Below are 22,993 nucleotides of genomic sequence, written 5' to 3'. Positions count from 1 at the left end.
GAGATCAACTTCTTCAGCTTCTGCATACGAGTGAGAACATGTGGTGTTTACCTTTCTGTGTCTGGCTTATTTCACTTAACATAATGTCCTCCAGGCTCATCTATGTTGCTGCAAAGGACAGGATTTCATTCTTTTTTATGGCTAAATAATATCGCATTGCGTATATGCACCACATTTTATCTGCTCATCTGCTGGTGGATGCTTGGGTTGATTCCATATCTTAGCTATTAAGAATAGTGCTTTGCATTGTTGCTTTTTAATGTGCATGGAAAGTAAGGAATATAGGAGAGAAAGAGTTTGGAGGCAAAAGTTCAGACTGTGTTTTTCCTCTGCTCTCACACCACCTTACAATCAACACATATGACCTCTGTAACCAAATGTGGAGAGTTTTCCCCATACACTAAGCAAGCAATCAGTTCTGCAGCAGACACCAGCCGAGTATCCTCCAATTCAGTTCTGACACCGTCTGCCTGGAGATAACATCAGCTCCCACCAGTTGAGGGCTCAATCCCATAAGACTCCAACCAACTTCAGATGCCAGTCACAAGTCCAGGCATCCAGAACTTCTGGCCACTGGCTTCAAGTTAGATTCCCACGACCCTCTCTTTGGATTGGATAAATGTGCTGGAGTGGCTCAAAGAACTCAGAGAAACACTTACATGTACTGGCTTATAAACGATATTGCAAAAGATACAGATGAGATGCATAGGGTGAGGTATGGGGGAGGGGTGCAGAGCTTCCATGCCCTCCTTGGGTGTGTCATCCTCCAGGAATCTTCATGTGTTCAGCTATTCAGAAACTCCCCAAACCGTGTCCTCTTGAGACTTTTACAGAGACTTCATTGGAAAGCCATGATTGACAATCATGTAGAAATGCGATTGGACAAAAAGGATCCAATTACATGATCTAGTATTACATCACATGATGTAATACTAACAGGCTAAGTGGAGAAACCCAGCAAGACCTGTCTGTGCAGATTCTTTTTGGCCTCTCTGTGTAGCATTCCTTCCTTCAGGATATGCAGCAGGACTGCTTCTGAAATGAGGGTCTTATGACCACAATCAGAAAAGTGGAGGAAGATTAGAGTTCTGCTTTGCACTAGGGAAAGAAGGGAAAAGTCAAAGAGATAAATTTTGTTTTCTAAGGCCTGCCTCTGAGGACTAAAGTGCCCGACATTATTGAAAAAAAAAAAAAAGACTGTAACAAGGTGTTATATCACAGAGATAAATAAGACCTCTGCGTTATCCAAATCCAAGATTAGCTGTACTCTTCTTTTGCTTAAGAAAATATATATTTAAATTAATAAAGCTTGGCAAATATAGAGTATAGATACTGAAGTTTGGAGGCCTACAAGCATTCATGAAATTTCATCTTTTCATTTTCTCAGTAAAGCATCTGTTTCAATCCATTTGGGTTGTTACAAAAAAAATACCTGAGATTGGGCAATTTATACATAAAAAAGGTTTATTTGGCTCTACGGTTCTGCTGGCTGGAAAAGATTGGGCATCTGGTGAGGGCCTCAGGGTGCTTCCACTTGTGGTGGAGGTGAAGGGGAGCATGTGTGTACAGAGATCACACAGTGCGAGAGGAAGCAAGAAAGAGCAAGATGGGAGGGGCTGGGATCTTTTTAACAACCAGCTCTTGTGGGAACTAATAGAGTGAGAACTCACTCAACCCCCACCCCAGGGAGAACATTAATCTATTCATGAGGGGTCTACCCCATGACCCAAACTCCTCCCATTAGCACCCCACCTCTGACTTTGGGATCAAACTTCAACATGAGGTTTGGTAGGGCAAACATCCAAGCTATACCAGCATCCATGTGTGGAAAGTTAAGAGCATCCTTTTTTTTTTTTTTTTTTTTTTTTGAGACATGGTCTTGTTCTGTCACCCAAGCTAGAGTGCGTGGCTCACTGCAGCCTCAACCTCCTGGGCTCAAGCAATCCTTCCACCTCAACCTCCTGGTAGCTGGGACTATCAGTGAGTGCCACCATGCCCGGCTAATTTTGTGTGTGTGTGTGTGTGTGTGTGTGTGTGTGTGTGTGTGTTTAAAATAGAGACAGGGTTTCACCATGTTGCTCAGTCTGGTCTTGAACTCCTGGACTCAAATGATCCGCCTGCCTCAGCCTCGCAAAGTGCTGGGATTACAGGTGTGAGTCACCCAGCCAAAAGCATCTTATCTTATTTCTCTATCTTGTGGCATGTGAAGATACTGATACTAAACTTTGCCAATCATCTCGCAACTTGCAGCCATACACATAGGTACCCATTCCTAGAGATCAGCTCTTCATATCTGGGCCATGGGAGCAGTGAAATTAGATTGTGAGTCACATTAGCACCACGTCAATCCTCTCCACCCCAACCTCTATTAGCACATCTTCTCTAAGTGAAGTCAGCATTATTCACATAAAATGTTATCCATTGACTACTGGTGCACAGTGTGATTGGGGTTTATGAGTTACTCAGGGTGATTATATGATGAAGACTCAATCCTTAGTGGGGGCACTGGAGACCTTGCACCCTCTGCCCTCCAGCTTACTTCATATCACCCTCTTTTCCTTTGCACTGGTATCTGTCCCTTTCCCAAATCTCCGTGTGCTCCCTACAGTCCAAGAGCCTTGCTCATTCTGTTCAGCCCTAACCAAAATGCTCTTACCCTTCTATTCATTCCTACCTTTTCTTCAAATATCAGCTTGGAGAAATTTTGCTTGATTCCCAGGCCAGATCAGAACCCCAATTTCAAATAGTTTCATAGCACCACATGCCCTTCCTTTATACCCATTAACACAGACTGAAAATTTACATTTATCTATGTGGTTATTTGGTTAACATTTGTCTCTGTGACTGGACCATCCGTTCTATAATGTCAGGGATTGCCTCTGTTTTGCTCACCTTTGATTCTCAGCCCCTTGCACAGTAGCTAAGAGCCTACCAAAGAGTAGAGATTCAATAAATATTCATTGGCTGACTGAATAAATGGATGGATGGATGGAACACAGTGCCTACCTTCTAGAAATGTAAAATCCAAGCCAATTATTATTCTGACAATGGAATACAAGTGACAAAATAAATATTTGGTCAACATATAAAAAGTAGGAATTGATCAGATATTTTAAGAACAGGAATCAAGGGAAGGGATGTATTCTTGTGAAGATGGTAGAGATTGGGGATAGAGTCCCAGGCGGGGCTGGAGGAGGTTAGGGCAGTGAACTGTGTCTCCTCAGTCACAATGTTATCTAACTTTTAGTCTGTGTCTAGCTGTCACCTATTAGACAGAGGGAAAGACCAGGATCAAAATAAAAGCAAGCCGGAATCCTGCACAAGGCCCTGTAGAAATAGATTTGCCTTGGTCAACCCTCATGAGCCTATTTTCTATTACTCCAAGTCCTGCTTCCATGGTAATGTAAGCTGGTTGGCCTGCCTTGCTGGTGGTTCATGCCTCCACACCCTACAAACACGAACACAACCTATGTGCTGCTATAACTGAATACCACAGACTGAGTAATTTATAAAGAAAGGAAATGTATTTATCACAACTCTGGAGGCTGGACAGTCCAAGAGCATGGCACCAGTATCTGGCCAGGGTCATCCCATGGCAGAAGGATGGAAGGCAGAAGTGAGCACATGAGACAGAGAGGGAAGTAGACGAGACTCAACCTTTTTATCAAGAACCCACTTCTGCAACAACCAACTCATTCCTGTGATACTGGCGTTAATCTATTCATGAGAGTGGAACCCTCATGAGCTAATCACCTCTTAAAGGTCCTGCCTCTCAACACTGTTACAATGGCAATTAAATTTCAATATGAGTTTTGGAGGACACGTTCAAACTGAAGTGGCTCCAACCCCACATTTTCACTTGGCATTGCCCTAGTGGGCACTCTCTGAGGTGACTGTGCCCCTGAAGCAGATTTCTACTTGAGCTTCCAGGTGATCCATGACATCCCTTGAAATCTAAGCAGAGGAAGTCATGCTCTTGCATTTTGCATCCTTGCAGACTTAACACCAAATGTTTGCCATCAAGGCTTACCACCTATTCTTTCTGGAGCACCCAGGCTGCTTGAGCCACAGCGGGAAGGGCTGAGGGGCACTATGCTGAAATTCAAGGAGCAGAGACCTGAGGTGGCTCTGGGCAGTGAGCCTCTGGAGGGAACCTCAGACCCATCCGTCTAAACCATTCTGTCCTCTTAGAGTTCTGGGCCTGTGATATGGAGGCAGCCTTGAAGAGATATCTCTAAAATGTCTTTGGGGTTGCTCTTTCATTGTTTTGATGAATAGCTCCTGGCTCTTTTCTACCCATAATTAATATCCTTAGCAAACAGTGGCTTGGCCACACCCTTAGTATTCTCCTGAACACATTTTCTCACTCTTTACATGGCCAAACTGCAAATTTTCCAAATCTTTATGCTTTGTTTCCCTTTTAATTCTAAATTGCAACTTTAAGTCATTCATTCATCTCCCATGTCACTATATGCTGTTAACAGTAGCCATGCAGCAGCCTAAATATTTTGCTGCTTAAATATCTCTTCTACCAGATATCCTGGTTCATTGCTTTTAAGTTCTACATTCCACAAAGCCCTCAGGCTTGGACACAATTCTGCCACAGTCTTTGCTATTTTATAACAAGGATGGCCTTTACTCCAGTTTCCAATACCTTGTTTCTCATTTCCATCTGAGACCTCATCAGAATGGCCTTTAGAGTCCAGATTTCCACAAACAATCTAGTCACGAGCACTTAAGTAATCTGTAAGAAGATTCTAACTTTCCGTAGTTCTGGCGTCTTCTTCTGAGTCCTCAACAGAAAGTATCCTTAATGCCTCTTTCATGGCATTATGAGTTTTTCTGGTCCATGGCAGGCCTTTTTCTAGTCTGCTCCTCCCAACTCTTCCAGTCTCTACTCAAAGCCGCTTTCAGGTATTTGTTGTAAATACTGCCCCAGCTCTCAGTACCAATTTTCTGTCTCAGTTCATTTCCTGCTGCTATAACAATACCTGACACTGGGAAATATATACATACTTAGAGACAGAAGGGAATATACATATATGTATATGAGCATACATATATACTCATATATATGTATATGAGCATACATATTTACTCATATATGTATATGAGTATATATATGCACTCATGTACTATGTACTGAGTATATATGTATATGAGTATATATATGTATGCATACACATATATGTATATATATCTATATATGAGCATATAAGTATAAGAATATATATACACTCATATATGTATATATACTCATATGTACATATATACTCATATATGTATATATACTCATATGTACATATATACTCATGCATGTATATATACTCATATGTACATATATACTCATGCATGTATATATACTCATATGTACATATATACTCATGTATGTATATATACTCATATGTACATATATACTCATGTATGTATATATACTCATATGTACGTATATATGCATATATACTCATATACACATATATACTCATATATGCTCATATACGCATATATGCTCATATATACATATATACTCATATAATCATATATACACTCATATATGAGTATACTCATTACTGAGTATATATGTATATGTGTATGTATATATGTATACATACTCAGTACATGTACTGAGTATATATGTATATGAGTATATATGTATATGAGTATATATATATCTCTCTCCCTCTCTACATACATATGTGTGTGTATATCTGTCTCTACATATATATGTGTGTGTATATATATCTCTCTCTACATATATATCTATATATATATTTAAAAATATTTTTTAAAAATTTTTTTAGAGATGAAGTTTCACTACATTGCCCAGGCTAGTGTTGAACTCCTAACCTCAAGTGATCCTCCTGCCTCAGCCTCCTGAGTTGCTGGAATTACAGGCATGAATCACCATGCCCAGCTTGGGTAATTTATAAGGATAAAAAATTTATTTCTCATAGTTCTGGAGGCTGAGAAATCCAAGAGCATGGCCCCAGCATCTGGTAAGTGTTATTCCATGGCAGAAGGGTGGAAGGTGGAAGCAAGCACATAGAGACAGAGAGAGAAGTGAGCCAAACTCATCTTTTTTATTGGAAACCCACTCCTAAGATAACAAACTCACTTCTGTGATAATGACATTAATCTAGGGACCCATTAATCTGTGAGGGCTCTGTCCTCATGACTGTATCACTTCTTAAAGGCTCTGCTTCTCAACTCTGTTACAATGGCAGTTAAATTTCAGCATGAGTTTTGGAGGAGACATTTAAACCACAGCAATCATTGAGAGAAGATGACAGAGACGAGATGTCTGCTTACATCATGCCCAAAACCCCCAGTGGTGACTCATGGTGGACAGTTAAATGGCTGTCCAGATAGGCCATTCACTAACCCATGAGTGAGGGCAGAGACTGTCTGTGTCTTGTTTACTGCTATATTCCTGGTGCCCAGCAGAGCAAATATGTAATCTTTACAGGTTTGATGAATGAATTAATTAATCATAAATATAAAGAATTCATTCATTCATATATTCTCAAGCCTTGTCTACTTCAGGTTGAGAATTTTGAGTCTGGACTGTGACTAAAGTTACCTGTGGCTCCCTCAAAGGTTTGTGTCTCATTGTTTATCTCCAGGGGGTGGGGGAACAAGGCCATAAAAGCCCTTATTGCCCAGGAAGGAGGACTGACTGGGATGATCTGGTGGCCTCGGGAAGGTCACTGCACTACTAGAATGGGGATCTAGTTCTGTTTGGGTCTGGGGCTGAAGGCAAAATGCCACTGAATTGTGACCTAGAGCTTAGATGCACCTGATTAGAGTGACCCACAGACACTTTTTTTTTGCCACCCAGAATCCATTTCTTCTCCTTCTCCTCCTCCTCCTCCTCTTCCTCCTCCTCTTCCTCCTTCTTCTTTGAGATAGAGTCTCGCTCTGTCACCCAGGCTAGAATGCAGTGGAGAAATCTCGGCTCACTGAAACCTCCACCTACCGGGTTCAAGTGATTCTTCTGCCTCAGCCTCCTGAGTAGCTGGGATTACAGGCACGTGCCACCACGCCTGGCTAATTTTTATATTTTTAGTAGAGACGGGGTTTCACCATGTTGGCCAGGCTGGTCTTGAACTCCTGACCTCAAGAGATCCACCTGCCTAGGCCTCTCAAATTGCTGGGATTACAGGTGTGAGCCACTGCGCTCGGGCTCTATTACTCCTTCTTCTGACAAAGCATCTGCATTTCCTTTCCATGTGTAGAGCTGTCAATCAAGGTGCCTTCTCTGCCTTATCTGGCCGAGGTACAACCATACGACCCAGACTGGGCCAATCAGACTCCTGGGAATCTGGCTTTAGAGCAGAGAAAAGAAAAGACCCAGAAGATGTTTGGAGCCCCTCTACTCTAACTGTGAAGCCGTGACCAGAGAGAGAATTCCTGTGGTAGAGAATTGTCCTGGCTCCTGCCTCGTTCTGGGCCTTGTTCTCTGGGCTTCTTTTGAATTCTATGAGCCACACACATCCTTCCAACACATTGGTTTACTGCTGATGTCAACCAGAGTAAGCTTCTATTGTGAAACCAAAAATGGTGACTCATTGTACCTGGGTTTCCCAGAGAGGGGGCTGGGGGCAGGGCACTGCATCCTAATTCTCAGGGGCGAACAGGAGTAGACTGCTTTCTGAGAGGGTTCGAGGATGTCCTGTGCTCCACCAGAAACTGGGCATGCAGCCAGAGCCACACAAGCCTCTGGATCGCCCGACCTGGATACTACCCATTACTGCTTCTGGCAGGAACCCCAGGCTCTAATTTGAAAACCATCACTGGGAGTTGCAACTCAGCCTCCAGGCTTCACACCCCATCCTCTTCAGTCTATTCTATGCAGAGCTCAGCCAGCTAAAGGGCAGTATTCAAAATCCAGGCACTGGCAGTCAGAATGGGGTGGGAGCTGGAGCAGGGTGAAGGCATGGGGCTGCGTTGTTGCACGGAGGGACACTGGGGCAGGGGCTATCAATCAGCCAGATGGACATATTTTAATATTTCAGCAACCTGTTCAACCGCACTGATGCACACCATCTGGCTATCAGCTTAGCACCTACGGGACTGTGGGGGCCTTAGAGGGAGGGACTCTCCAGCGTGTTCTTGTAACTCGGCTCGCCTCTCCCTCTTCTTCCCCACCTGTTTCTGCCTCGCCAGGGGTTTGCACAGAGCAGATGGTTAACATATATTTGTAAATAAAAATCCCAAGACAGAAGAAAGAAAATGAAGAAGAAGAGAATGGGTGCAAGGAGGGGAAGGAAGATTAAAAAGTTAGGTCTGTTCTAAAAAAGATCACACCATGGACCATTCCTCCTGCCTCCTCACTCCCCCCACCCCAAAGTGTTCACCTACATGCTCATTTAAAATAAGCATTAGGGACAACCTTGAAAGAAAAAAAAGTGCAAAATAAAGGTGATACATGAAAGAGTGAGGGATCATCTTGCTGGAGCAGGGATGATAGTGGCTGCCATTTATTATCTCATTTTCTGTTCACTCTATTATTTTAGGAACGATTATTATCCCCATTTTACAGATAAAGAAAGACTCCGAAGAGGCTAAATGGTTTGCCCAAGGTCACACAGCTAAACGTGGAGATGGGACTCAACCTCTCTTTGGCTGCTTGCAAAGCTGGAGCTATATATAGCAAGCTCAAGTGCACCTGGGGAACTCCCCAGATTCCAGGATTACAGCCAGGACCATCGGGACAGCAGTCCCGGGTTGGTGCTGCCACCTAGTGACAGAGAACTGCAGAGATCAACTTTCCTCCCTCTCCTCCGTTCCCCCTCCTTCCTGCATCCTCCCTTCCCAGCTTGAGAGAGTCCAGAGCCATGTGAGATCTACCCCTGGCAGGCAACCATCACTTGTTTGGGCAGAAGCTTGAATACACAGAATTGACCTCTAGATTCAAGCTGGCGCCTCATCCAGCTTCCTCGCTCTACCCCAGGGCATAGCTCTGAAGAGATGTTTGGATGGGTGACCAGGAATGCAAATCTGCACAGATTTGGGCATCGACCTGGTTTCCAAACACAAGCTCTGCAGGTATTTTACTGTGAAGCTCCAGGTAGCAGTGAACAGGATGTTGACTACATCCTGTTTTAGGACGAGAACTACGTTGTACCTGCACAGTCCCAATCACTGAATGCCTACTAGCTCCCCGGTAACATGTTAAACAGCAGCCTCTAATTTCCTTTTTGCCCTGTCTTTTTTCCTTTTATCTTAGGTTCAGGGGTACATGCACAGGCTTGTCACATAGTTAAATTACATGTCACAGGGGTTTGGTGTACAGATCATTTCATCACCACGGTAATACACGTAGTACCTAGTACCTGATAGGTAGTTTTTCAGTCTTCACCCTCCTCCCGCCCTCCACCCTCAAGTAGGCTCCAGTGGTCTGCTGTCTTGTCTTTGTGTCCTGAGCTCCCACTTACAAGTGAGAACATGCAGTATTTGTTTTTCCATTTCTGTGTTAGTTTGCTCAGGGTAATGGTCTCCAGCTCCATCCATGTTGCTGCAAAGGACATGATCTTGTTCTTTTTTATGGCAGCATAGTATTCCATGGTATATATGTATCACATTTTCTTTATTCAGTCTATAGCTGATGGGCACTTAGATGGATTCCATCTCTTTGCTATTGTGAATACTGTCTAATTTCATCTGAAGCCCAAACACCAACACACATGACCCAAGCTCACTGAGCAGGGCCTTCAGCCCTGATGTTCGGTCTCCAAGTGCAGTGCCCTTCCTACTCCGCTGCCCTGTGCTGTGCCCCACCCCCCCCCCACAATTAAACTCACCCTGTGAAACCTTGTTTTTGTCAGCCTAGTCATCCAGACGTGATGACTCAAGGGTCGCTGTGGAACAGGCTGTCAGGGGAGGGCCTGTGTCAGCACAGTGGCTTTCTTGACCTTTATGGCAGCAGGGAGTTACCTCAGCCTAAACGTGTGGCTGCCAAGTGATTTCAGTCTCAACTGAAGCACAGACATGATCGATGGGCAGATAAGCAAAGCCATTCCTACTCCCTGAGCTTTCTACACCTCCTTCAGCAACTTCTCTCTTCTCCTAAGCCCAGGATCACCTGGAGCATGGAGCCAGGGATTACATTTTTTCATTCAGACCCGGCTCTCAGAATCTTGTTGAAAATGGAGAATAAAGGGTCACCTCTAGAAGGCAAGGTGGTCTCACCAAATATGTGCCTCACTGTGCCCACAATTCACCTGGTAACGTCCCTGTCTAGTGCTGCATAATTTGTGTCAGGAAATCCACTTTAGTTACTCATAGTGATGAAACAAACACAACAGTCTGCTCTGCACCTAGCACAGCGTATATAATCAAGGCAGATACTAGGTGACAAGCTCGAAGTAAATTTTTAAATCTGAAATGTGTAGATTATCCATCTAAACCGTGATTTCTTTCATTTGGGGGGTCATCGGACTGCTTTGACGATCTGATGAAACTGGACTCCCCTGCCTTTATAAAACACATCTGTTTGTTTGTTATTATTATTATTATTATTTTTAGGCAGACTTTCACTCTTATTGCCCAGGCTGGAGCACAATAGCATGATCTCAGCCCACTGCAACCTCCGCCTCTTAGGTTCAAGTGATTCTCCTGCCTCAGCTTCCCGAGTAGCTGGGATTACAAGCGTGTGCCACCACGCCTGGCTAATTTAATTTGTATTTTTAGTAGAAACAGGGTTTCCCCACGTTGGTCAGGCTGGTCTCAAACTCTTGACCTCAGGTGATCCATCCCCTTCGGCCTCCCAAAGTGCTGGGATTACAGGCGTGAGCCACCACGCCCAACCAAAACACATGTGTATTAATCAGTTTGGATGACATGATTTCAGGGGTCTACAGGATCCTGAAACCCATTCATAGACCCTTAGATAAAAACTCTTCATCAGTCAACACAGCAGTCACCCAAGACTCAAGAAACAGAGCTGCTGGTAGCAAGCATGGCCCAGGACATCAGCATTGGATTGGCGCGCGGAGGCTCCCGGGTCGCCAGAGTGTGGTGAGCCAAGAGGGCCTCACACTCCCAGGAGAAAGCCTCCTCCACGAGAGGCAGAATCTTTGACTCAGCGGCCATTTCCATCCATCCACTCTGACACAATGTGTCATCAGTGTGAGCAGGAAGGAGTGGAGATGAAGGATGCAATGAGGTTCAGGAACCGGACAAAGATTTATGTTATGTACGTTACTTGATAACATTTTTTAAAAGGTTGAAAGCTTAATAGATCTTTCTAAATGATATACTCTAAAGATGTCCGTTTGGGCTGGGTGCAGTTGCTCACACCTATAATACTCACACTTTGAGAAGCCAAGGTGGGTGGATTGCTTCAGTCCAGGAATTGAAAACCAGCCTGGGCAACATAGAGAGGCTCTGTCTTTACAAAAAGAAAGTTAAAAAAAATTAGCTGTATGTGGTGCATTCCTATAGTCCTAGCTACTCAGGAGGGTAAGTTGGGAGGATAACTTGAGCCCAGGAGTTCGAGGCTGCAGTGAGCTACGATGATACCACTGCCCTCCAGCACAGGTGACAGCAAGACCCTGCCTCTTTAATAAATGCTTTAAACGCTTCAACAACAAACAAATAAACAAAAATGTCTCTTTAATAAATGCTCTCATGCTAAAGTAGCCACGTCAAGTGCTCTCTGAGGGCTGCAAATGCAGGATTAGGCAAACCTGTGTGAGATGACTGGCGGCCAGGGAATATGATCCCAGGGCATATGAACCCTTCTGCCTGCTTTCCCAAAACAAATAACCTCTTTTATACTTTGACTGATGACTGAAATCCTATTCTTAGAACTTTGTTCCTATGATGTAAGGTATTTATCACCCACCAGGTGCTTGTGAGTGCCTTGGTTTGGATTCTAAGTTGAAATGAGCCCTATTCCTTTGCAGTTTTTAAGAATCAGCTTGCCTCCCCTGACGCTTCTCTGGCACCTGCTGTCCATTCCATTTGTTTATTGATTCATTCATTCAACAAAATGTATTGAGCACTCACTTGTGTGAGACACTCTGCTAGGGAGTAACCAAGGGGGGAAGAGGAAGGCAGACCCAGCACCTGCCCTCATGGAGCCTACATTCTACCAGCAGAAACAAACACCAAAGAACGAATTATTCTATTTTTGTTTTTTAATTTATGGTAACAGAGTCTTACTCCGTCACCAGGCTGAAGTGCAGTGGTACCATCTTGGCTCACTGCAACCTCTACCTTTTGGGTTAAAGCAATTCTCCTGCCTCAGCCTCCCGAGTAGCTGGGATTACAGACGCGCACCACCATGTTTGGCTAATTGTTGTATTTTTAGTAAAGACAGGGTTTCACTATTTTAGCCAGGCTGGTCTTGAACTCCTGACCTCAAGTGATCCACCCACCTTTGCCTCCCAAAGTGCTGGGATTACAGTGTGAACCACTGCGCCCTGTCTAATTATTCTAATTAAGTAATGACAATTGTGGTAAGTGCCATGAAAAAGAAGCATCAGGAGCACATACACCCAGAGCACCTGACCAATTTCAGGAAGAAAGTGACATTTCAACTGAACCTGGAGGAGGAGTGGAGTGAAGCAGATGAGGAAGGCGGGGAAGAGCATTCCAGGCACAGGGAAAAGCATGTGCCCGGGGTGGCCCGCATGAAGCATGGAGGTTCTATCTCCTGGCCTGAGGAGCCTAGTGAGGTCCCCAAGTAACTAGAAAGATGGTCCTACCTCTTCTTAACGTCACCACCTCCAAAAGTTCCGGTGCTGTGTCCTACTTCACAGAGGGATCCCCCATTTTTCACAACTGGTCACACTGCAATCATCTGGCACAGACCTACCCACCTACTTGCCAGCACCCCCAGGCCTTTCCTCCAGCCTTTGCCAGGAAACCACAGCAGCCTCCTAACTGCCTCCTTGTCTACTCCACACGGCAGCCAGAGAGATTCCTTTACGGAGCAAGTCCGCCACATCACTCCTCTGCTTAAAACTCCTGCAGCGCTTCTGGAATCACTCAGTGTCCACATCCTCACCAGAGCCCATAAGACCCTACAAGATCTGACCCCCACTTACCTGTCTGACCCCTCCTCCCACCAGCCCCTGGCTCTGTCTCTCCACTCCAACCACACTGGCCTCCCTGCTGTGTCTGGCCACACCAAGCACATTCCTACCTCAGGGCCTTTGCACGTGCCGTTCCCTGTGCCTGGGACACTCTTGCCCCAGATACCCATTTCCTCCCCTCTGCTCAAATGTTTCTTCCTAACCACCGTCTCACTCTTCATTGTGCTACCTTACATGGTATTATGACACTTGTTTTTCCATAGACTATCTTCTCCACAGGATTATAAACTTCAAGAGGTTCAGGACCTTGCCAAATTTCACCATTATATCCCCTGTGCTTAGAGCAGCACTTTCACATAGGGCTCAACAATATGTTTTTATTAACATTTATGTGTTTACTTTTGAGACAGGGTCTTGCTCTTTTGCTTAGGCTGGAGTGCAGTGGTGTGATCATGGCTCACTGCAGCCTCGACTTTCCAGGCTCAAGTGATCCTCCTATCTCAGGGTCCCAAGTAGCCAGGACCACAGGCACGTGCCACCATGCCTGGCTAATAAACAACCTGTTTAGTGAATCAATTAATGAATGGGTGTCACCACCCCCAGCACCACCCCAACCCCATCTCTGCCTCCTCCTCATCCCTCACTAACTTTAGCAAAGGGGACAGAGGGAATGCATGATGTCAAGACCCCCTAATTCTTTCTGGTGCCCCCAAACTTTCCCAACACACTGGTCAGGAGCAGATTTTCCTTCCTTCTTTCCCTTCCCTTCCTTCCTTCCTTCCTTCCTTCCTTCCTTCCTTCCTTCCTTCCTTCCTTCCTTCTTTCCTTCCTTTCTCTCTTTCTCTTTCTTCCTTCCTTCCTTCCTTCTGCCTATCTTTTTCCTGCAGTAGGGAGCAGCCTTTTAATAGCCATGGAGATGGTGGGAACATGTCAGCTTCCAAAGGATGTGTGTGTCTGGGACACACAAGGAAACACCTTGCTTGGTACTGGGACCCAGGCACAGAGGTGACACTGAGTCCCGGCTTGTGTGCTACCAAGACTGTGGAGAGATGGAAACAGGTTATGTGAGTACTTTTGTGTGTGTTGTGGTTATCTGATTCACAGGCAGAGCTGAGCCATACCAACAGATGAAATTAGGTGACACACAGCCGTTGCCATCGCGTGAGCTCAGTGGCTGTTTTCTGTCTGAGGTTATACCCACTCCTCCAGCTCAGCATCACCACCCACAGGCTACCACCACTGCTTCTGCTGCATCCATAAACTGTCTGTACTGTTCTTTACTCAGCTTTTAAAATGGACTCATTTTTATGACTTGAATACCTGCATTTTAAAAGGAAACTAGGAGCTAAGGAAGACCAACAGACAGATGTGACAAGCAGGACAAACCTGGCCCCCAACAAACGGCTGCATGCAGAGGTCGAAGGCAGAGGCCTGAAGGGAGAGGAAGGCAGGAGCCGCCCTCTGGGTGAGGGAGTCCAGGTCCCAAGGGGCTGAGCAGAGGGAAGGAGGAAGGGGGAGTAGGTGAGGTCCTAGGACCCTGGGAATCTCATGGGACTTCCAGGCCTGGGGAGAGTGGGAGTGGAGAGTGGGGTGAGGGAGCTAATCGTGATGTGTTTTTGGTGCGTGTGGGGTTCAGGTGAGGCTAGGATGTGACTGAGACAGAGGGCAGAGCCTCAGGGCAGAGCCAGGGGAACCAGAGGAGGTGTGGGGGAACAAAAGTGGGATGCAGTTTAGGGAAGGAGCACTGAGGAGTTGAGTACAGCAAGAGCCACAGCACAGAAAGGGGCCCTAAAGAGTGAAGCACTTCGGGAGGCCAAGGCGGGAAGATCCCTTGAGCCCAAGAGTTCAAGACCAGCCTGGGGAGCATAGTGACACCCCATCTCTACAAAAAATATTATAAAAATTAGCCTGGTGTGGTGACATGCGCCTGTCATCCCAACTACTTGGGGTGCTGAGCTGGGAGGATTGCTTGAGCCTGAGAGGCGAGGCTACAGTGAGTCTGGATGACTTACTACCAGCCTGGGAGGCAGAGCAAGATTCTGTCTCAACAAGAGAAAAAAAAGTGAAGGGGAGCAGGGCTGGGGGCAGGCCCGTGACAAAGTGAAGACTCCGGTGGGTGAGGGTGTCGAGGAGGGACCGCACTGCGTGAGCCAGAAACAGGCTTGGAGGGAAAGGGAGTGAGGCAGGGAGTGGGTGCCGGTTGGGTTCCCACCACCCCAGGCAGGGCTGGCTGGGGACTGGACAGTGAGTATATTGGTCTCTGCTGGGCAGCATCTCTGTCACTCACATGCCACCTGAAGCCATCTATGTATACATTCCTGCTCTAAAGCAAGGAACACCAGTGCACCCAGGACTTCGGGGGTCAGAAAGACAAAAACATATTATACTATCCTACTGGGGAGATAGCGTTCCTGGGAGCCGTGGTAACTAAGAAGCATGTTAAGGAATGAAAAAAAACTCAAGGAAGACCAGAAAGGTAAACTGTCATACAGAGATCTGTAAAAGAAGGAAATAACAGTGAAGACGCAAGGCTGGGTTTTGGATTTTAGAGTCATCTGCAGAATCACGTAGATTATTGTGCACAAGAAATTGAATGGACGCAGGAAGCTCTCGAAGGTGGTGGTGCTCCTGAGTCACGGCTCTGGCCGACGGGGTGGGCCTTATGCAGGTGGATGGGGCTTTATTCAGGTGGGCCTTATGCAGGTGGATGGGGCTTTATTCAGGTGGGCCTTATGCAGGTGGATGGGGCTTTATTCAGGTGGGCCTTATTCAGGTGGATGGGGCTTTCAGGCTTAGGGAGAGGTTAGGGAGTTAGGTTCTTTGTTTCTAAAGGCACGTGGGGCAGAGGAAGGCATTGATTGTTTATCTACCTGGTTAGTTGCCCCTCTCCTTCCGGGAACGGCCTCTCCTTCACTCCAGTATGGTTCCCCCTGGGGAGCTGCCCTGTTTTTATGCAGCCTTTGCCTCCACGGTCATAGTTGATGAGGCTGGGAATGGGCAACTGGGAGTTTGTATTTAAGACACAGAGGACAGCTTCTCTCGGGCAGCTGAAGCTGTCAGGTGTAATGCCAGGGCTGCTGGCTGCCGTGTTTTCTGACAAGTGGAGAAACTAGCCTTGAGGAGAGAGAATATGCAAGCTGGCTTGCAGGGAACGTCGGAGAAGCCGAGCATCCTGAACATGTTCCAGTGCTTGGTTCTCTCTGCTCTTCTGCTGCTTGGCCGCCAACTCCTCTTGAGGTCTCTGAGAACCCCACCTCCCCTAGCCGCCGGTGGTCTTCAAACACACTGTCTCTGAGCTTAGGCTGGTGAAAGTTGGGCGTCTGTCATTTGCAATCAACTCAGCAGTGAAAAAGAAAGGTTATTGAAAAAAAAACCTGGGGGTACAGTCAGCACTTTCGGTTTTCTCATCTGAGACACTAGAACACACTTTCAGGGACTACTTGGGGCCCAGGGAGGCTGATGGCCTCAGGGGGACTTCACACAACTACTGACTTAAGCTTAAAGGGAACCCATAACTAGCTGGGTTTTATTTTGGAATTGTTTGTTTATTTCTAATTCTTCTGTTCACAGAATTCAGGGGAACCCGAGCCAAGGCTGTCCTGCCTGTAGCCTTGAGGAGGCACCATGCCAAGGAGTGAAAGATGAGGTGAGGAACTCGGGACACCTTACTTTCCATAGAATTTGATGATTGGATTTTCATGGGAATTCACTCTGAATTGGAAGTAGGTTCTCTGGCCTCTTGCTCTTGCAGTGACAGAGGTCACTGTAGGGAAGGGGTGGAAGGAAGAATAAAGGAATGGAGAGAAAGAGAAGAGCAGGAGGTGTGGGTACACAGTCACCTGTCCTTGACAGCCTCACTTCCCTCTGTGGAAGATCTCAAGGTGGAAGCTGGGATTCTCCCTCCAGATGGCAGCTCCATCTGCCCAGCTGGTCGCATCTAAAACCCAGGCAGGGCATTCTCCTGACCCCTCCCTCTCCATCCTCCTGCAATTCCAGTCTAGTCCACCCCCATCTATCCCTGCCCACTTCTCTCCATTGTCTTGCCATTGCCCTCGTTCAGTTCACAAATTCCATTCTCACCTGAGTGACCATAGCAGCCTCCTAAGAGGTCCATCCCCACCCAGACTGGATTTGCCACAAGCCCAGCTGGAGCAGTCTCTCCAGGACACAAATCTGACAGTGACCCTCATCTGCTTAAAACCTCCCAGTGGCTCCCCTTTGCTCCCAGGGTAAAGTTAACAAACAAAAACAGGAAAGCCCTCAATAAGGCCCAGGCAATCTGGCTGCTGCCTCTCTCCAACCACGTTGGCTTTGCTTCTCACCCTCGCTCTGCTCCAGCCACACTGGCTTTGTGGCTTAAAAGGGCCTTGTTCCCTCCTGGTTCAGGGCCTTTGCACATTCTGTTCTTTCTTCCTGGAAAGCCCTTCCCCTCTCTTTCACCAAGTTGAGTCTCACTTTTATTTTATTTTTATTTTTTGAGATGGAGTCTCACTCTGTCACCCAGGCTGGAGTGCAGTGGCACGCTCTTGGCTCACTGCAACCTCTGCCTCCCAGGTTCAAGTGATCCTCCTGCCTCAGCCTCCCAAGTCGCTGGGGCTACAGGCACCTGTCACCATGCACAGCTAATTTTTTTTTGTTATTTGTAGTAGTGACAGAGTTTCACCTTGTTGACCAGGCTGGTCTCGAACTCCCAGCCTCAGGTGATCCACCCCCTCGGCCTCCCAAAGTCCTGGGATTACAAGCATGAGCCGTAATTCTAACTTTTAAAAAAATATATTGCTTAAGATCCCACTAATCTGTTCCATCTTTATAAATTCTTACAAATAGCCCTCACAGCACTTACAATTTTACTTATGTGTGTATGTAAGTGTTTGATTGATGTTTGTCCTCTCAAGGACACTGTGAGCTCCATGAAGGTAGGGAGGGACCACTTTTGTTTTGCTCACCCCTAGGATCCTCAGCACCTGCCACAGGGCCTGGCTAAGTCTTACCTATCCCTCAATATCCCGACCTAACATCTCTCTGAGAAGCCCCCGTGACTCTAAGTTTTGGGAGGCCCATGAACCAGCCTGGACCACACAGTTATCGTACCACCTGGCAATAATCTGCTCACATAACTGTTTCACCACTATTTTGTGGATTCTTGGAGGGCAAGAACCTCATCTTCGTTGAATTTGTTTCCTTTACACCCAGCACAGTGCCTGGCCTGCAGGAGATCAATGGCGGGTAAATGAATGACTCTGTTAAACAGACAGTCCCCTGGGCCTGGGTTTTATACCCTGTACCTCAAGGAGCTGGCTGAGATGACTTTGTGTTTCCTTTCTCTGACATTGCGGCTCCAGCATTGCATAACCCTGCCCAGCCAGCACCCCTCTGCTTTGTCATGCCATGTGCCTTTAACTGTTGCGGTGGCAATCAACAAATCTTGCTGCTACCACCGTTTCTCTATTCCATTATGCAAAGGGAGCCTCACACCTCTGGGCTTTCTATAGATTATGCAAAAAGCAAAGCCATTTTAATGTCTCCTTCCTCTTTGACTCATGTTTTTTAGTTAGCTCTTTCTCATATTTATGGGGCAACTTTTTTTTTGGTTTTCTAATTATTAAGAAGCATGTAAAATATAGAACAGGTATGAAGAACAACACAGTGGTCACCCATGATCACACCCAAGGACGTGCAGCTGAGGATACAAAAGGTGACCCACGTACAGGGACCTTGTCTTTAGAGGAGGACTGATACCATCTGAGACCTTTCCAGATGTACTCATGTACTTCCAGGGAACTGAAAAGTCTATTTCAAACCGTGTGTCCCAGACAGAACCCAGCATCTACATGTCTAGCTGGGAGGCCTTTCTTCTAGACTCTCGCCTGAGAAAAATGGATCTTCTCCTTTGAATCCTCAGCAGCCCCTGAGCACATTCCGTTCTAGGACAGACTTGGAGACTCTGAGCTGGGAGGGCCCTGGAGGGGAAGAAATCTAGACTGTCCCATGGCACAGGAACGCCCTCCCAACTTTCCCACCCACGGGCTCTGAGGTGTGCCAGTGGGGTCCAAACACCACGGGGGACACATTCCAGAAAAGAGAAAGGAAGACACGATCCACCAAGGAGACACGAGCATCCGGAACAAGCCGGACGTGTTTTTATTTCTTGGGAGGCCACCTAAGAGTAGGACTCATCTAGGAAGTGCAACCAAAAAGTCAATGCAGTCAGGCCTTCATTTTCCCTCTGTGGGCCAGACGCGACACTGGAGGTGGGGATTTGAAGATGAACAGACCATCATTCCTAAGCTTGAGGAGCGCACACTGAGTGGTTAACTTGAGGAGGTAAACAAACATGTGTGAACCTGTGTGACAGGAGCTACCACAAAGCCACACACGCAGGGAAGGAAGAAACCTCTGAATCACACTTCAGGCATGGGGGAAGGCTTCCTGGAAGAGGGGGCACTTGCCCTGCGTTGTGAAGCATGCTTGTGGGGGGCTGCAGGTGGCTCTACCTGTCTGGAGCAAAAGGTGGGGAGTGGACAGTGGTGGGAGATGTGGCCAGAAGGACGTCACAAAGACCTCGTGCGCAGAGCTGAGGAGTGTGAGCCTTCCAAGGGTGCTTGCCTCTCGTGGCAGATCCCCGGTTTCCTCAGCCTTAACCTCTTACCCTCTCTAGGTTTCCTTCCTTGTTTTGGTGACCACTGGAGGGTTCAAGGCAGAGAGTGACCTGAAGAGAACTGGAAAACCCTGTGAGGCAACATCCGGCTGAACTGGAAGGAGCGAGAACAATGAGGAGGCAGCTGTGGGATGGAAGTGAGAAGCCAGGAGAGACTACAGCAGGGTGGTGGCAGTGAGAAAGGACAGGAGGGAAGACTGTAAGGAAAGAAGCATCTGTGACACTGAGAGTGAGTGAAGGGAGATCTGGGGAATCCTCAGTCTTCAGGCTTGGCTCACTGGGAGCTAGTGGTGCGCTTCATCGACAGAGAGAACTCCAGAGAAGTAGACCTTGGCACAGGTCTTTGGATGATGGGACAGAAGTTGAGTTGTAAGTTGTAGGGATAAGACCCCACAGACTCTACAAGTATGAGAGACGTTAGGCGCAAAAAGAAGGCCAGGGAATGGTCAAACAAGACTAGGGTGTGGGGAATAAGTCCTCTGACCACACAGACAATTTCTCTGAGGTGACACCCTAATGGACTTTGGAGGACATAGCTCGGCTGAAGAGGCATCCCTGAGGTTCCAGGGTTGAAGTCTTGGATGTCCATCACAGCACCAACAGTGTAAACTCTAGGACAAGTTGACCACACTTTGAGACATTGTCTATGGGCCCCAGTGAAGCAGCTGGAGCTCTGTTAAATTTGATTCCATTGTTTATTTTTAGGATTTTTTTTAAGTTCAAAAAAATGGTTGGCTGGGCGCTGTGGCTCACGCCTGTAATCCCAGCACTTTGGGAGGCTGAGGCAGGCTCTCAAAAGGTCAGGAGGTGGAGACTATCCTGGCTAATACGGTGAAACCCTATCTCTACAACGAAATACAAAAAATTAGCCGGGCATGGTAGCACGCACCTATAGTCCTGTAGTCTCAGTTACTCGGCAGGCTGAGGCAGGAGAATCACTTGAACCTGGGAGGTGGAGGTTGCAATGAGCTGAGATCGCGCCACTGCACTCCAGCCTAGGTGACAGAGCAAGACTCCGTCTCAAAAAAAAAAAAAAAAAAAAAAAAAAGAAAAGAAAAAAAAAATTAGTTATACATAGTTCAAACAATAACATAACCATGTATAAAACATATCAGTTGTCTACCCCCCTTTCCTGGGCTCTGAAGGCAACTACTTCCAACTCTTCTCAATTCTTTTGGTACTTACCACCATAACTATAAGCGCAATGGGTATATTGACACTTCCAGACTTTTTCTGTGATAAGCATTTACATGCCATAGGCTTTTCAATATGGCAGACAAGTATCACACAATGGGAGTCTGGATTCCCTCCCCTCCAGGGTCTGCTCAGAGATTTTCCAAGTTTGTCCTTGAAGGGAAAGTGCTCCAGGGAATGCGCTTCTGCCAAAACCGTAGGGAAGAAGACCAGCTCTCCTTGTTTTCAGTTTTTGGTTTTTGTTTCCACTTTTGATAGAGACAGGGCCTAGCTATGTTCCCCAGCCTGGTCTCGAACTCCTGAGCTCAAGCAATCCACCAGCCTCGGCATCCCAAAGGGCTGGGATTACAGGTGTGAGCCACCGTGCCCGGCCCCATTCTCCTTGTTTAACTGTTTACCCCACCCTCATCTCAACCCTGCACAGGTGCCCACTTCCCACTCCCCCATCCTGCTAACAGAGTTATACCATAGCTTTGGATACATTGACTTCCAGTGTTCACTTTATTGTGTTCATGCTATGCAAATCAAATCACTTAAGGTATATCGGTGTATCATGATTATCTTTTCCTGTTCCTCCATAGCTTTGTTTATTCTACTGGAGTTAGTAATGCTTCCTTTCCCCCATTTACTTAGTTGTATTTATGGTACTTATCATTAGCCCAACCCCTAATCTTCCCCCAATTGTGTAAACCTCTCAATATTTTCAAACATGATTCTTTGAGTGTGACCTTCTTGAAGAAATCTTTCTTGGAGTCTTCGAAGCAGCTTCAGCCTGAGTATGCTGCTTTCTTCTTTTTTTTGTGGGGGGGACAAAGTCTCGCTCTTGTCCCCCAGGCTGGAGTGCAATGGTGCGATCTTGGCTCACTGCAACCTCTGCCTCCCAGGTTCAAGCGATTCTCCTGCCTCAGCCCACCGAGTAGCTGGGATTACAGGTGCCTGCCACCATGCCTGGCACATTTTTGTATTTTTAGTAGAGATGGGGTTTCACCATGTTGGCCAGGCCCGTCTAGAACTCCTGACCTCAGGTGTTCCACCTGCCTCAGCCTCCCAAAGTGCTGGGATTACAGGTGTGAGCCACTGCACCCGGCCGAGTACGCTGCTTTCTATGCCTGGTAGATAGCTGTCTACCCAGGGGTTTCCTTTAGCTGGGTGATTCCCATTGCTTGCCTCTCGTGGTGGATTCCTGGTTTCCTCAGCCTTAACATCTTACCCTCTCTAGGTTTCTTTCCTTGTTTTGGTGGAGCACATCCTTCAGCAGCTTCCTGAGAGAGAAGATAAGGCAGTATCATTTTTTGTTTCATTCTCTTCTCAGACTGATTTTTTGGTAGTTTGGATATAGCATTCTAGGTAAGAAATGGTTTTCCTTCAGAAGGCATTGTTCCATCGATTTCCAGTTTCCAGGCTTGAGGCAACTGTGTTGACATTTTGCACCTTTTAACTTTTTCTGCTTTTTAAAAATCTCTAAAATCCTATTGGATCTCCTCTTTGTCTCCAGTTTTGTAAAATTCCATGGTGATGTGCAGTACAACTCTGTAGACATGTATTGAGAGTGTATGTTACATAGTTTATCTCACTAAACACTCCAAGATATACAAAGATATCCACAAGTCCTGAGACAGCTAGAAATCTGAGGGAAGTGTGGGAGATAAGGCAAACAGAATATTGATGAGCATGTAGTATTACACATACAAATTATGCATATAAGACTTGTAAGGGCAACGTCTTCACAGATTCCAAGTGTTGGTATTTTTAAGAAAGAATAATGCAGGCTCCTAACCTGATTCATTCTGTTAGAAATTTGGCCTTCCCGTGTACTCAACAAACTCCTTGCCTCTCATGTCTATAGCTCTGTTCGGCTAGTAGTAAGCTATCAATAAGAGGGTGATGTTTTGACTCTGAATCCAGGACTTGCTGATAGCCTCCAGTGGGCTGACTTAACTACCATTCTGCAGGAGGCCACACCAGCAGTTCAATGCCTGAGGTTCGTTCCCTCAAGCTTCCTAAGGTGTCAGTTGGAATAGAGCCAGGAACCAGAAACCAGATCCCCCTTTCAGGAAGCAATCCCTAAAATGTATTTCTCCTTACCCTTCAAGGTGTA

At 46.4% G+C, this 22,993-nt stretch overlaps 3 protein-coding genes across 3 annotated transcripts in view; 1 reads left to right on the top strand and 2 right to left on the bottom strand.

The window, feature by feature from the left end:
- The window catches only part of ACYP1 (acylphosphatase 1), an 820,450-nt gene that overhangs the window by 511,602 nt on the left and 285,855 nt on the right, over nt 1-22,993 (bottom strand). The window lies entirely within an intron of this gene.
- TMED10 (transmembrane p24 trafficking protein 10) overlaps nt 1-22,993 on the bottom strand; it is a 553,877-nt gene that overhangs the window by 433,554 nt on the left and 97,330 nt on the right. The gene's annotated exons all lie outside the window — the stretch shown is intronic.
- FLVCR2 (FLVCR heme transporter 2) overlaps nt 16,643-22,993 on the top strand; it is an 81,314-nt gene continuing 74,963 nt past the window's right edge. The window contains exon 1 of the mRNA XM_050798797.1: nt 16,643-16,689. The gene's annotated coding sequence lies outside the window, so the exon portion shown is untranslated. The remainder of the gene's footprint in view (nt 16,690-22,993) is intronic.

This window comes from Macaca thibetana, chromosome 7 (genome assembly GCF_024542745.1).
Source record: "Macaca thibetana thibetana isolate TM-01 chromosome 7, ASM2454274v1, whole genome shotgun sequence".
In the NCBI taxonomy this organism is placed as follows: Eukaryota; Metazoa; Chordata; class Mammalia; order Primates; family Cercopithecidae; genus Macaca; species Macaca thibetana.
Note: the sequence above shows the minus strand (reverse complement) of the source record. Positions and strands in the feature narration are given on the sequence as shown.